Source organism: Micromys minutus (genome assembly GCF_963924665.1).
Source record: "Micromys minutus genome assembly, chromosome: 3".
Taxonomy (NCBI): domain Eukaryota; kingdom Metazoa; phylum Chordata; class Mammalia; order Rodentia; family Muridae; genus Micromys; species Micromys minutus.
This window is the reverse complement of record NC_137972.1, coordinates 12,094,839-12,110,195: the sequence shown is the minus strand read 5'-3', so window position 1 is coordinate 12,110,195 and position 15,357 is coordinate 12,094,839.

Sequence of the window (15,357 nt, the reverse complement as noted above, 5' to 3'; positions counted from 1 at the left end):
ATAGATAGATAGACAGACAGACAGACAGATGGACAATATTTTAAATATAGCTGCTCTTTTCCACATACAAATTCATTGTTAAATTAATAATGTTACCGTGTCCACATTCTCTTGACAAGGACAGATTAAGGGCTCTGTCTTAACCCAAGCCTCTATGAGTCCATTTGCCAATTGTTGGACCTTGTGAGCAGGCGTACTACTCAAGTTAGACACAAAGACTGTTCACCTGGGGGATGCTCCACTGTGAGCAGATGAGACTTAGAATAAGTCTAATGTGACACCAATTAATGATGTGCATAATAACCGTGGCTTATGCAATAATTAGTTATAAAGGGTAAGTCATTCTCATACATTACTAAAATTAACATAACTTTTACACGGTTGGTTCTCTGCTGTTATTGATTGCATCTGTATCCCCAGCTTCCTGGATTCTTTGTAAATATTCATAAACTGCCCACACTCCGTCCCACCAGAAGGTTAGAGTCCGGCTCTCAAGCTGTTGCTGCATGTTGTCCTGTCTGATTGTTCTTTCCCACCCAGGATCCAAGGCTGAGATGTTTGACACTCCTGGCCACGCTGCTGAGACATACCACCTTCTGTCTCACTGAGGTAGGCGGGATAAGGGCTCCTCTTTGAAGACTGTGTCTGCCCCTTGCAGGTAGACTGTCACACAGCTCCCCCACTCCTGTAACAGTTTGGGATCAGGCACGTCCTAGTAAGTAGAAGAGATCAACAAGGTTGAGTTTTTCCCAATCAGATTAAATCATTTACTCAGTGAATCTGTCTGAACAGGGGGAATCCCCCCTTTTTTTTAACCATCTCAGATATGCACATGATGGGGTTTACATGTTTAAAAAATATAGGATGTATGGCCCATGCGTAGGCATAATATCCAATGTTTACAGCAATCTTTCAATCATGGTAAGATCTATCCTATCCCAGGCCCTAGAAATGAGCTCTCCCCACCTAAACTTACAAGTCCTCCCAAAGAACTCAGGGATCATCAACTATGTGCTCGTCGGGGTCCAGTCCATTCTGTGAGATGTGCTGTATACCATCACTTCAATTGTCAATAAATATCTGCTTCCACTGCCCTTCAGTGTCTTGTCCCATACACTGTCTGTAACACAAAGACCCTGGATCCCACTGGTAATGCTGCCCTTGGCGTGTACAATGTGGCAAACGTCATGGCTCTCTTCCCGAGAGAATCCAGTGGCAAAGACTCTGAGACCAACTGTGGTCAGACAGCCCATCAAACCAGGTCAGGAAGGGGAGAAAGCAGGAAACTGATTTGTTCAAGGTATAGGTAGTAATGAACATCTCAGGGAGGAGGGGGGTGGGATGAAAATAAAAACAAGAGGTTGCTAGGTAACAAGAGGGTATGCACTTGGGCAGAATTGGGATCCTCCTTCTGAGGGGCGCCTGGCAGAAGCTGTGGCCTCAGACACTTAGTGCTGAGCTGAGCAGAGCAGAAGAATCCTTGGTGATGTGTTTCTTGGGGTTTTCTTTCCGAGACCTGTGCTGACATAGAGAACTGAGTCCGTTAATATGACCCATAGGAAGAGGAAAATTATGGGCAAAGGGTCCCTGAAAATCAGCAGTGGAGATGAGGGAAAGGGAAGGCTTAAAGCTCCAGGGAAAAGAAACCTTATCATTTTCCTAGGCCCGGGAGGAGGGGGAGGCTGCGCAAGTCCTGCTATATTTAGAGGAAACAGTAATTTTTGTTTTACTTATTTATTAATGTGTTTACTTTACAGTACTGAGCTTGAACCTCAGGCCTCACATATGCTTGGCAAGTACTCAAGCAACGAGCTAAGCATCCACTCCTTTCTCACAATCCTTTTTTATTTAGAGACCGAGTCTCGCTGAGCTGCACAAGCTGGACATGAATTTTTGCTCTGTATCCCAAATGGGTATTAAACTCCAATCCTCCTGCCTCAGCTTCTGCACAGCTAGGATGGGATTATGCATCTGCACCACCAGGTCCCGGGGAAATTGTAATTCATGTGGCATATGCTATGATTTAACCTGGGCTGGCCTCCAGCCTGGTTGACAGGATTTCGGCGTGAGGAGTTTCTCCATCCAGGGCCTAGATCTCATCCTTCTCAAGTTAGGCTATTAAACTAGATACTGCTGGATTATGCTTCTAAACTGGAGTTCTGCTTGATTATGTCAGAGTCACAGTTAGGGAGGAGCTCACAGGGCTTTTACCAACCAAATCCTTTGCTCTGCAAGGAGCCTTTCCATCTTCACAGTTTACAGCGACCCAGAAATTGAAGACCAGTCACCACATTCCCCCAGGGCCTTGTATAAGTTGAACTATCTATACACACACATACATGCATGCATGCATACACAAACATGCATACACATGCACAAAGGCATACATGCAAAAACACACACAAGTATACATCCATGCATATGTATGCACACACAGACACTAGCACATGAACATCGAGTGCACACACACACACACACACACACACACACACACACACGAATCCCTTACAGAGTATTAACCATCTAGCACATGCTGCTTCTCTGAATCCCAGCTCCTTAATCACATCTTCCTTTTCTGGAAATCTCCTAAGCCGGCCCTTCACTTAAATTCTGGCACACAAGGGGAGTCGGTAAGTGCTTGGACTCTCCTTCCTTCTTACCTTCACATCATTTGCTTATAAATAACAGGATACAGCTTTCACCTGTGCTGACAGAGCAGAAGCCTGGCTAGCCACAAGGGCCTGGAGCCCAGACACAGCACTCCCTGGGGTTTCTGTGCCTCTGGTCCGGTCTATAACCCCAGCTCACAGCAGGGCTACTACACAGCTTTGACATCCTTCTCATTCACAGATCTGGCTTAGATAGAAACCAGCATTCCTTGCTCTAGGTTCAATAGAAGTGAAAGAATAGTCACCCAGCTGGAACTTGAACCAGGCTTTGGTTGAATCTCAGATAGTCACAGAACAAAGGTGTGGAGGGAGGAGGCTGCTAAGGGACACCTAACAGGGTACAGAGGATGATAGTTCTCAGGGAGTGGACCCTGAGCTAAGGAGACCCCAAAAACACTGATTTCCACACCTGTCCCCATGTAGTCATTAGAGTTGGGAAAGGTGCTAGCGCAGGGGCTGAGGTGCAGTTTTACCAAAACCTGTGTCCAGTGGCTTCCAACTGAGTAAGACAAAGAAGTTACACACAACAGAATCTAGCTCTGTCTGGCCACCTACGTACAGGGAAACAGAGTCACGATCTCTTTTCAATGTGTCCGACTTCTCATTCCTGTCATCGAAGGAGATTCCTTGGGAAGATGCTACCAGTGACAAAGTCCTGCAATAGAGAAGTTACTGTGTGCTTGCCTTCCTTGGAGAGGTTCAGAAAAGCTGGTAGGGAGTGGCACAGGGGATGGGGGCTGGGCCTTGGCAAAGTGAGGAAGAGCTGAGCTTGCATCCTACCAGCTTCCTGTCCTAACGCATAAGAGATGAAATAATTGAAGCCCGATGGCGTCCAGCCTTGTGGTTACTTTCTCAGACTACAGCGGTGAAAGCAAGGACCTGAGACCAACCGATGAAGCTCCCCTCAGAAAGGCCCCGGCTTAAAGCAGTTCTGAGCTGCCTCTTCTGTGGTGTGCTCTTTGTGACTAAGAGGAAGATACCAGTGCAGAAGCCTGTCTGTGGGAAAACTTTAAATAAAGAGAAGCCTTATCTCCTAGGAAACCAATTCCCTCCTCCTCATTCTCTGTGCATAAAGATGGCCAGCTTTTCCTTCTCCCATCCGCAACCCCATTTCCATTTCCTTCTTCTTGGCACTTTACAATCTAACAAAGCAAGCTTTCTAGAGGAGTATATGCTTTTTGAAGCTGAATAGTAATCCAGCCAGGGTCCAACAGGACTTTCAAATGCATAATCCATTTGAAAAGATTTCTGGGATATAGGAAAACAGACAGCTGCAGAGTCATCTTTTAGATCTGACAAGGAGTCAGGGCTGTGAATAGGAAGACAGCTGGAGCCTCTGTGACACTGTTTTCCACTGGGTGGAATTTAGAAAATGTGTCTCTATTACTAAGCATCTGGTTCCTTGTATCGCTTATAAGCAATTTCAACAATGTCATGATCTCAAGGCATGGTGCCCTACAGAAGCTCTCATGGACCGATGTGTTTCATAGGAGTTGAGCCAAACACTAGGTGGGGCATGAGGGGGATAAAAGCAAAGAAGACATTTAAGGAAATCACAGTGTAGGAGAGGAGGCAGACATGTGGATGGATAGCGTACCCGCTAAAGAGGCGAAGGAAATGTTCGATGATTTCACAAAAGAGTAAGGATTACTGGATTGGTGGAGGACCCACACAAAGATCTGAAGTGTTGGGGAGACTGCTTATTTGGTAAGGGCTTGCCTTGAGAGCCCAAGTTTGATTTCCAAAGCCCCTGTAAAAGTTCTGCCATACTAGCAAGAAATTCTAATCCCAATTCTCAAGAGACAGAGACAGAGACAGATCTGCATCCCTGGGACTCAGCTGCCAGCCAACCAAGCACATCTGGTGGGTTTCAAGCCAATGAGAGGCCCTGTCTCAAATAAACGGAGTGGATGGCACCTGAAAAAAAATGCCTGAGATTGTCCTCTGGTCTCTACATGTATACACACACACACACACACACAAACACACTGTAAGCTTTTCAAGCAGGCATTGGTGGAACTGAGTGGACTTTCACACATGGATAAAAGTCTATGCAAAGACATGGAATGTGGTGCCACTGCTCATGTAGTTGAACATGGAACATCTCTCATGAGTACTTCTGAACCCTAAGTTCCTCATGGTGATGCCCTTATTGAAAGTTGTAGAATCTTTAGAAGGTGGTGCGCTGCTGGAGGAAATGGGTCAGTCGGGGCAAGCCTTAAAGTTATACAGCCTAATTCTTGTTAACTCTCTTCTTCCTGACTGCGAAACCAGCCTTTCCCAATCCTTACTCATGACCCCCCACTGTAATGCACTGACCGTGTTGTCTTATACATAAATCAAACTATGCCACTCCCACTTACGGCGCTTACTATCCATGTTTGATCACAGCAATAAGTAACTACGAGTGATTGCACAAGGCCAGGGCAAACAGCTGAAAGCCTAGCGCTTGTGAGTCAGACAAGGAGATCACAAGCTCATCCTGAACCACAGAATGAGAACTAGCCTCAAAAATCAACCAACCCACCAAATAAGCGGAGTAATTACTTATAAAAAGAGGGGAATGACTGAGAAAGCAGGAAGTGCTCATCTTGTGAAGGACATGGCTTGTCTATCCCCAGAAATATGGATTTTTTTTAAAGACTTTATTTTTATTTGTGTGATGGTGGGTTATTCACTCAGATGCCTGCAAAGGACAGAAGCAGGCACTAGATCCTCCGGAGCTGCATTTATAGGTGATTGTAAGGCACCTGATATGGGTGCTGGGAATGAACTTGGGTCCTCTGAAGGAGTAGCAGTGCTCTCAGTCACCGAGCAGTCTATCCATCCCCAGCTAGATTTTTTTTTTCCTGAACATGAGATTACAGTGGTCCTCAGAGCTGTGCCTACCCTCCATGTTCTCCACTAGGCTGCATTAGCTGGAAACTTAGAACTGGGTTTCCCAGATCCCTAGCTTCCTGCATGACAATCTGACATTCACCAGTTCGAAATCCAGATTCCAATGGCAGAAAGAAGGCAACAGCCACAGTTACTCCTCACACAGAGGCTAGCAGGCATGTGAGTTTGGGTGCGTGTTAGGCTGTTCGAGTTTGGCTGTGTGTGAAGCAGCCACATTGATACCACTCGTAGCTCTGGGTACTTAGCGATGTTTCCAACGTCTTAACCGGGGCCACAGCTGCTGCTTCCTGTGTTCGCAGAAAGCCACTGGCAAGATTTAGAGCCACCAGCAAACCTCCACTCTTTCTGACCTTCAGTCTTCCACGGGCTGTGGCAAGTACGCACACCCTCACAAACAGATGGGCACTTGCCGAGGTTTCATAAACAAGATTTGATAACACTAGGTCCATAACTGCCTAAAATACTTTTCTGGTTTCCCTAATCTAGACTCTGGCTGAGGGCATTTTAGAAATGGACCCTGTGGCTTTGGTTTAAAAAAGGGGGGAGGAGAGGGGTGAAATGATGGGGAGCTAAGAAACCAGGAGATAGAATGATTTAATAATACAATGGAGAGAAGAGGATGCCCACGGTTAAGATGTGGTAGTAAGAGTGACGGAAAGATATTTGAGACGTATGACTACTCAGAAGTGGGAGATGAAATGTGCACAGAAGGCCCTTTGGCTGCTGGTCCAGGCAACTGTACCAGAGCTGGGAGGATGGCTCACAGAGCAAGTGTCGGAGCGGAGACTTGGCAGTCATCACAGATGATGAGCTCACTGTAGGATGTGCTAAGTTTCTGATCTGGATATTAGGCAGGCTAAATAAATCTGAAACTGGGAGATTTAGACTAAAGGTTTTTTCTTTTTTTTTTTCTGGTACATTGGGAACACTAATGTGGTCCTTGAGTCAGCACACTTGGTAAAGTTGGTTAGGAAAAGTATACAACACAGGTGTGCGTGCGCACAGACTCACACACACACAAATTCTTAAAGAATGACACCTGGAAAGGAGGGAAGTATCTCAGAAGGTAAGGTTGTGTGCCACCAAACCTGAAAACCTGAGCTGCACCCCCAGAACCCCCATTTTGGAAATAGAGCCAACTCTTACAAGCAGGTCTCTGCCTACATGCACACTGTGGCATGTCTGCACACAGACACGAATGAATGAATAAATAAATAAATAAATAAATAAATAAATAAATAAATAAATAAATGTAAAAAAAGAACACTTTCTGGAAACCGTTAACGACTCTAGAACAGAAGTAAAGGAGAGGGGAATGCAGAAGCAAATGTGTTACTTCCTTTGCTACCGTGACAGATACTTGATGCAAACAAGTGAAAGAAAGGGTTGTCATGGTTCCTAGTTTCAGTGCGTTAATCTTATGGCAGCTTGGCTTCATGCCCTTGGGAAGAGCACCATGGCAGTCAGGGAAGGTGGCAGATATCTGTTCATTTCCTTTCAGAGCAGGAAGAGGAAGAAAGACAGGCACATGGCTGATTGCCTCCTGTCTTTCCTTTTATTCCGTCATCAGCCCAGAAGGTGGTGCCACCCACATTCACATGGCATCCTCTTCCTTCCCTTGATTTGTGTAGACTACCCAGGAGGAGCATCTCCCTAAATCTCCTAGGTGCTTCCAAATGAGTCAAGTTGACAATGAAGACACACCATCTTGAATGGAAGAATCCAGACAGGATAGCACCAAACAGGATGAACTGTTTGAAGCCATGGATAAGGTGCTGACCATGACATGAGTCATGACTGACGCAACGAACTTGAAAATATAGTCAGGAGCCAGGCTCTCTGGTGCACACCTGCATCCCAGCACCCAGGAAGGAGATCTCTGCTCAAGGCCAGCCAGGGCAGCATAATGAGATCATATCTTAATGCATAAAGTAAAATAATAAACAAACAAATATATTTGATATATTAACTTAAAATAAGAAAACAGAGGCAAGACCCTAACAGACCCTCCCCTTCTCTCAGATGTTACTGCCGATTGCTTTTTCACATGGTGCCTGTTCTGGACACTGTGGAGATGGGGAAACAGTTTCCACAGAGCTGAAAGCTAAACCTTGCCATGAGGTTTCCTCTTGTCCTAAGCCTTTGCCTACTGATGTCCTGTATTCCCCTCAACATGTGGCTGATGGCTTTTCTAATGAATCATTCATTGCACAGTCTGCAGTGTGTGTGTGTGTGTGTGTGTGTGTGTGTGTGTGTGTGTGTGTGTGTGTGCTCATGTGTGGATATATATCTCTGTGTCTGTGTGCTCATCCAGGTACAGACAGATACATAAATATTTGATGGACCTTATGCAAATACATGTCAACCTCTGGCGTCACCTCTTATGTGTTGTCCACTGTTTGGTTGTTTGTTTTGAGACAGGGTCTATCATTGACCTAGCACTCACCAAACAGGATTTGCTGCCTGGCCAGCCATCCGTCAGAAATCATCATTTCTCTGTCTCCCCAGCTCTGGGATTATAAGGATGTACCACCTTGTCTGGCTTTCCTTGTCTAACATGGATTCTGGAAATGATGCTCAGTTCTCCCACTTTCAAGGTGAGTACTTTGCCATCTGGTCAACCTATCTCCACAGCCCAGTGTGCGTTTTGTTAGCCACACTATCTACTCAAGGCCTTGCAGAGCCCAAGTTCACAGAGTGGACTTGTAGCTACTCATAAACTTATGGGTTTAAAAGGGGGCTAACAGTCCTTTACAGTTGTTAAAATCAATGTTACTAGTCGTGATCAGCTATTTCACAGATGAATACTGGAGAGAAGGGCATTGCAGGAAAACATTAAAAGAGAAATGTCATTTCACATAATATGGGTCTCAGACAAAAGCCTCAGCTTCATGCAAAGCGAACAGGGTGAGTCACAGAGAAACAGGCAAGATCTCCCTCCATGGAATGGGACAAAGACCTACCAGGGGGATTTCAGTCTATTTCACTCTTCATTTCCCCCAAGGTAAACATGGCTTCCCAATGCAAGCAGCCCCAGTTTGCCAACCCCTTCACTTGAGCAAGGGAGACAGAGAACTACAGTTTCCATGAGAACTCTTTCAGTGCTGATGATCACCCTAGGGAGTAACAGCGTCCCCAGTCTCCAGAGTTTGGAAGCCCAGAACTCATGAAAAAAGTAGGTCTTGCTGATCTGAAGCTGCAAACCCTCCCTGACACAGGAAAACAGCAGGAGAGCCCAAAAAAGTCCCGGTAAGGGTCCAACATTCATGGTGTCACAGAAGTCAGAGACCTCAAATGACCCACAGGAATGAACATTTGCAAGTGAAGATGTGTGCACAGAGGGATACACTGTGGGACACACTGTGACACACCACAGCTTCCACAACAAGATGGGGCTTTCATTGTTTTGCTTTTTATTTGTTTGTAGAGGGGAGGCTGCAATGGCAGAGGAGAGATATCAGGAGATGGGAAGACAATAGGACTGAAGTACATGCTATGAAACTCACAAAGAATCAATAGCAATTTAAAAAAAGAAAAAGCTAGGTGTGGTGGCACAGGCCTGCAGCCTCACGCTGAGAGGGTAAAGCCCAGAGAATCTCTGTAACCGGTCATTCAACTAGTCTTACTGAACCGATGGTTCTGATTCAATGAGAGGCCCTTTCTCACAAAAGTAAGGTGCAGAATGGTAGAGAAAGATACACAAGCTCTACTGTGACCTCTCCATGTGCATGTGTGCACACATACACGTGCACACATACCCAGGCACTTATCCTATATATATGCACGTAACAAATGCATGCGATACATATACACACATAAAAAATACAAATTGACACCCAGGATGTACTTGAGAGTGGGACAGTGACCCATAAGAACGTGACAAAGTTGTCTGCAGTCAGGGACGATGTAATGACGTGCCCCATGGATATCTGCCAAATGGCCCAACGGAGACTCCAGGCATGCACTCACACCTTCATCTCTTAACTGAGATGACCTCACAGGGCTGTCCTGAGTCCTCACACTTCCTTTCAGTGTCACCTTTGCTCTGGTTTTCTACTTCTATTGATTCATTCTCTCATACATTTACTTGTTGCGTTTAGGGACTGTTTCCTTTCAGTTCTTCTGACTCAGACATGGCACACACACATACATAACAGACATATACAAACACACACATACATACACACATAAACAAATACATACATACACAAACACACAAATATACACAAGCACATACATACAGACATATACAAATACACACATACATACACACATAAACAAATACACACATACACAAACACACATATACATATACACACACATACACACAGAGATATACACAGACATACACAAATACACACATACACAAACACACATATACATATACACACACATACACACAGAGATATACACAGACATACACACAGATATACACAGACATACACAAATACACTCATACACAAATACACACATACACAAATACACACATACACAAATACACACATACACAAACACACACATACACATACCACCATTTCAAATAATTTCCTCTGAAAACTGTCCACACAAAAGACTCTCCTAATTATCCCTGCACAGCCTAAGAGACATGCTCTATGCTATGCTTCCAAGTTCATTTTCATTCTCACATCTTTTCTTTTTCCTTTTCCTCCCAAATGGCTACCTCTAATTACTCCCCTCTTGGCTGTTTTAATTTCACACATTTTTGTATCCTTAGAAAAACCATGGATTGTACTATATTCACAGGCAAGTCATCACATAGCATTTAGATGAAAGGAAATTTTTGCAGACACATGTCTTTTGTAGCTACATAAGACTGAGATTATTCCTTGTTTTATACTGCATTGCTAAAGGGGGTGTGGGGGTGAACAAGGCTCCTTGATCTGAGATACTTTCAGTGACTTTTTATTTGCATTTTTATAGGTCAAGTAGCTCCCTACCATGATAGTCATGTTACTGACACTTTCTCACATGACTTACAAGGAACCTAAGGCTTAGAGGTTGTGTTCACTAAAAGTTATAGAAAAGGTCATGAAACTGGTTCTGTCATTGAATCCCTCTGCTTCCTCGGGTACATAGTATACAACTCTCCTCTTGACTATGGAAATGCAAAGGCTATCTTTTGGCTCTTAACTTCTCACAGGGATTCTGTGATGCCTGCCCTCAACTTAATAGGTCAGATATGCTTAATTTTTCTTTTAAATACAAGTAGGTCTCAGGCACATAAATCATTTACAAAGATAGCCACAACAATCCTTCTCATCCCCATGTGCTCACAGTGTTGCCACTGCTCTTATAGATAGAGATAGATGAAGAAAAGGGTGGAAGATAGACAAAGATGATAAAAGATAGGTGATAAATAGATGATAAAAGAAAGATAGATAGATAGATAGATAGATAGATAGATAGATAGATAATAGTAGATAGAGATAGATAGATAGATAGATAGATAGATAGATAGATAGATAGATAGATAGATAGACTCAAGAATAGGAAATAGAGCTAAGAGAAAGGCATAGATATCTCCATAACGATATCAATGGAAGTAGAGATAATAGAGATAGGGAAAGAAACAGGGAGAGATGGAGGTAGAAAGAGAAGTGTAGATTTAGAGATAGGAATGAGGTGTGTGTGTGAGAGAGAGAGAGAGAGAAAGAGAAAGAGAGAAAGAGAGAGAGAGAGAGAGAGAGAAAGAGAGAGAGAGAGATACTAATATCGATAGAAGTTAGAGATTTGACCGTAGAATGCACTGGACTCAGAATGTCTCTTGAAGCACATGGTACCCTGTGAGTGAACCTAGACACCAATGGCTGAGGTCAAAGAAGGACAACAGCCCAACAGTCAGCACCAAGTGCTAGGTGAGTGACTAAAGCCCTCCTTAGACCACTGTCTCACTTCAGCCTCCAGTTCCTGAGCCACGTGAGTGACTCCCGACAATTTCAGTAGAACCACCCTCCTAAACACATCCCCAAACACTGACACGCTGTGATGAGCAAGCCTGCGTCACTGCTTTCAGTCAGTCGGATTTGTGGTGATGTGTTATATAGGACACACTAGCAGTGGGTGACATCGTGGTCCCTGACTCTGTAGAGCCAGAGATTCCCCAGGATCTGACCCCATCATGAGTGCCTCAGGGAATGGTGATACTTCCTTCACGTTGGGGGCACATCCTCCATAGGGTGACTTCGGTCTGTTACTTTCTCACACACTGATTGATGTGAGCTCTCAGGTGTGGTACCTCTGAATGTCCTTCTTCACGTTGTCTGACTCTCCTGCTGCCCATGGCTAGTGAACCAAGAATAGACAAATCTGGTAGTAGCTGGATAACTGAGGCCCCCCGAGATCAATAGAACGTACTAAGCTGAGATACCCAGAGGCCAAAACCGTTTCCAAAACCCTTTTTCACAGTAGTGCCCCAGAAGAAAAACTATCAGTGTTGGTGCTCCCAGAGCTGTGCTGTCCTGCAGGCCCTGAAAAGCAAGTTCAATCCTTGATGAGATCCGGGCCACATTCTGATACCCTCCCAATGAACTTGCCCTCCTTTGTAATTTACCTTGTGTTGTTTTGAGCTCAGTTGCTAGGATAGTAAGCTAATATTTCATTTAATAAATTACCTCAGGCCTTGCCCCATTCTTTAGCTATATAGAAGTCTAAGGTTCATCCTAAAGACTGCTTTTCTGCTCTGTGGGGGCTAAAGGGATATAACTATCCTGGGAGATAATCTTGTTTCACCATAAAGTCGAGAAAGCTGGTGTCTTGGCTTTGGGGTTTCGTCTGTTTTATTTGTTTGGTTTTGTCTTGTTTTTCATCTACTGCCCAGTGCATGAGTCCAGCCAATAGATATTTGACTGATAAATCTGGTCTTCCCCCTGCCACTCTATGATCTTATCACAGGGTCATCAGCCATGCTGTTAAGATCAGCTTGATTGCAGCAGTGGGAAGAAGCAAAAGCCCAGAGGAAGCTGTGTGTAATGTATACCTCAAGAAACTGGGTACCGTGTGCAGGGTCTGTTCCCAGCTGCCTATCAGGACAGCGGTGGCCATTATGTAATCCCATCTCCCACGACAGAAAGAAAGAACTATATTCCTCTACCAATGACTCTGATATTCTAATTTTATATAAGACTTAAGAGAGATGGAATCTTACATAATTATCACAATTCAGGCTCTAGCAGGGGAAAAAAAAGATAACAGCAGGTCTCAAAGTCCTTTTCTATTGGACCTGTACACAGACCAGTGAACGCTGATGGGAAGCTCCTGGGGGCATCTTGTTTGCAATGAGAGATCAACACTTACTCTGCTGTCTCAACTTCCCCACGGTCTGAGGAATCCAAGGACAGATCCGTTTTTGTAACTGAAGAGGAAAACGTCCAGCAGATTCGAACTACAGAAACTTACAGTGTCACAGCAAATTTTGCAAAGAATGAATGAGTCAGGGGGAAGAAGCCATGTCTCACTGATGGGCAGTGATGTGCCTATATCTTTTCCATACCCTTGAAGGGGTGTGAAAAAGAGCTGAGAGTGGGTTTAAATCTTAGAGAAGCGGTCTTCCTACGGTGGGAAATCATCTGTCCCCATTATTTATTATATATCAATTATTATTTCGAAGATTTGCTTGTACTGATTTTGAGTATGCATGTGGATGTAGCAGTGTCCATGCAGGTGCAGGTGCCTCTGAAGGCAAAGACACTGGATTCCGCTGGCACTAAAGTAAGAGGTGGTTGTGAGCTGCCCCGACATGAGGCACTGAGTATTTACCTCTGTTAGAGCAAAATTCCTGGTTCCAATTAGACAGGAAATTCTCCCTCCTTTTTCAGAAACCAAAACGTTGAATTTTTCAAAAGAAGCAATTAAAAAGAAATGTCTTTCTTATGACTCGAATAAAGGGGTCAAAATTATACAAATATAAAAGTAGAGAATGTCTCTGTGCCCTGCTTTACACATCTTAAAAGTTTAAAAGGAATTTCTTTACACTGACTAAAACACACCTAGGGATTTACTTGTAGTAAACTTAAAGAAAATGCATCCAGAAGCTGAAAACATGCCTCAGTTTCTAAGAGCATTTACTGCTCTTGCACAAGACCCAGAAACTGCTATTGGCATCCTCCAGTTTTAGGGAATTTGCCCTCTTCTAATACTACCTGTGCTTCATGTTCATGGCATAGATGGACATACTTAGGCAAATACACACACATTAAATATACATATACATATATATACATCATATACATACACATACATATACATATGAGAGAGAGAGAAAGAGAGAGATCATTTGTAGTGGTATACTCCTTTATTAATCCCACTGCTCAGGAAACTAGGAAAGGAGGATTTTGAGTTTGAGAGACAAGACTGAGAGCATCAAAAAGACTTTGTCTCAAAGAGACAGAACAAAGATGAAGGAAGGAGAAAAGGAAGAAGAAAAGGGAGTGTTTGGTGTCCGGTACCACATAAGCAGTGTGGTTGCACACGTCTGTGATTCTGGCTCTTGGGAGATTAAAGCAGGAGCATGGACCAGAAGTTCAGGGTCATCCCTGGCTTTGCAGCAAGTTCAAAGCCTGCTTGGTCTTCATAATGTATCTTAGGTCAACCGGTGACACACATTGAAACACTGGAGGGAGAGAGAGAGAGAGAGAGAGAGAGAGAGAGAGAGAGAGAGAGAGAGAGTCTCATACTCTGTGTTCATTGCATATAAATTTAAATGTTTAAATATTCCAATAAAAGATGGGATATGATCAGTGGCAGCTTCCATTCTTTCAACAGCCTGTGCCCATGACCTGCACAATGCTTTCTTTCACTCTCAAATGTGCTCACACATTCATTCAGAAACTTTTACTGATACATATAGTATACCAGGTGTTTTAGTCTGTGTTCTATTGCTGTGAAAAGGTACCATGACCACAACAACTCTTATCAAAGAAAGCATCTCATTGGGGCTGGCTTACAGTTTCTGAGGTTTAGTCCATTACCATCATGGAAGGAAGCACAAAGGCACACAGGCAAACATGGTAGTGGAGAATAGCTCAGAGCTCTGCATGTGGGTCTACAGCAGAGAGACGCTGGGCCTGGCTCGAGCATTTAAAACCCAAAGCACCCCCCTGCGCCCCCGACACACTCCATCCAACACATCTCCCAGTCCCTGTCAGTGGCACCACTCCCTGATGACCAAGGATCCAAATATGTGAGCCTAATGCTCCATTCCTACTCAAACCACACCAGGAAATGCGCTGAGACAAAGAGAATTAACACACAGCTTCTGTAGCTAGAAGGGTTTGCTCAGTGGTTAAGATACATACTGCTCAAAACAGAAGACTTCAAGTTTGGTTTCCAGCGCCCATGTTAAGGAATAACCACCTCCAGTGACAGCAGGATGTAATGCCTTTGCCCTTCATAGGCACCTGCACCCGTGTGTACATATCTACATCCACACGCATATTCAAATCAATAGAAATAAATCTATGGAGCACAAGTGTCATAGACAAGCCCTACTATATTTTAGATGTTTTGTATTGCATACACCCAATCATGATCATTGATGTTTCCTTCCATCTCCTTCTCGTCTCTGACATGGTCAAGGTCATGTCACAAGTAGATCACTGCGACTCTTTCTGGTTAAAATGTCTACATCCATGGAATGTCTACATCCAGCCTCATCTTTGTCCATGGATTCCTTTTTATTGTCACTACATTTTCAGCTTACTTTGTGAGCACATGCATGGGAAATCAAGACAACTTGTGGGAGTCCCTTTCCTCCTTCTCCATGTGTTTCATG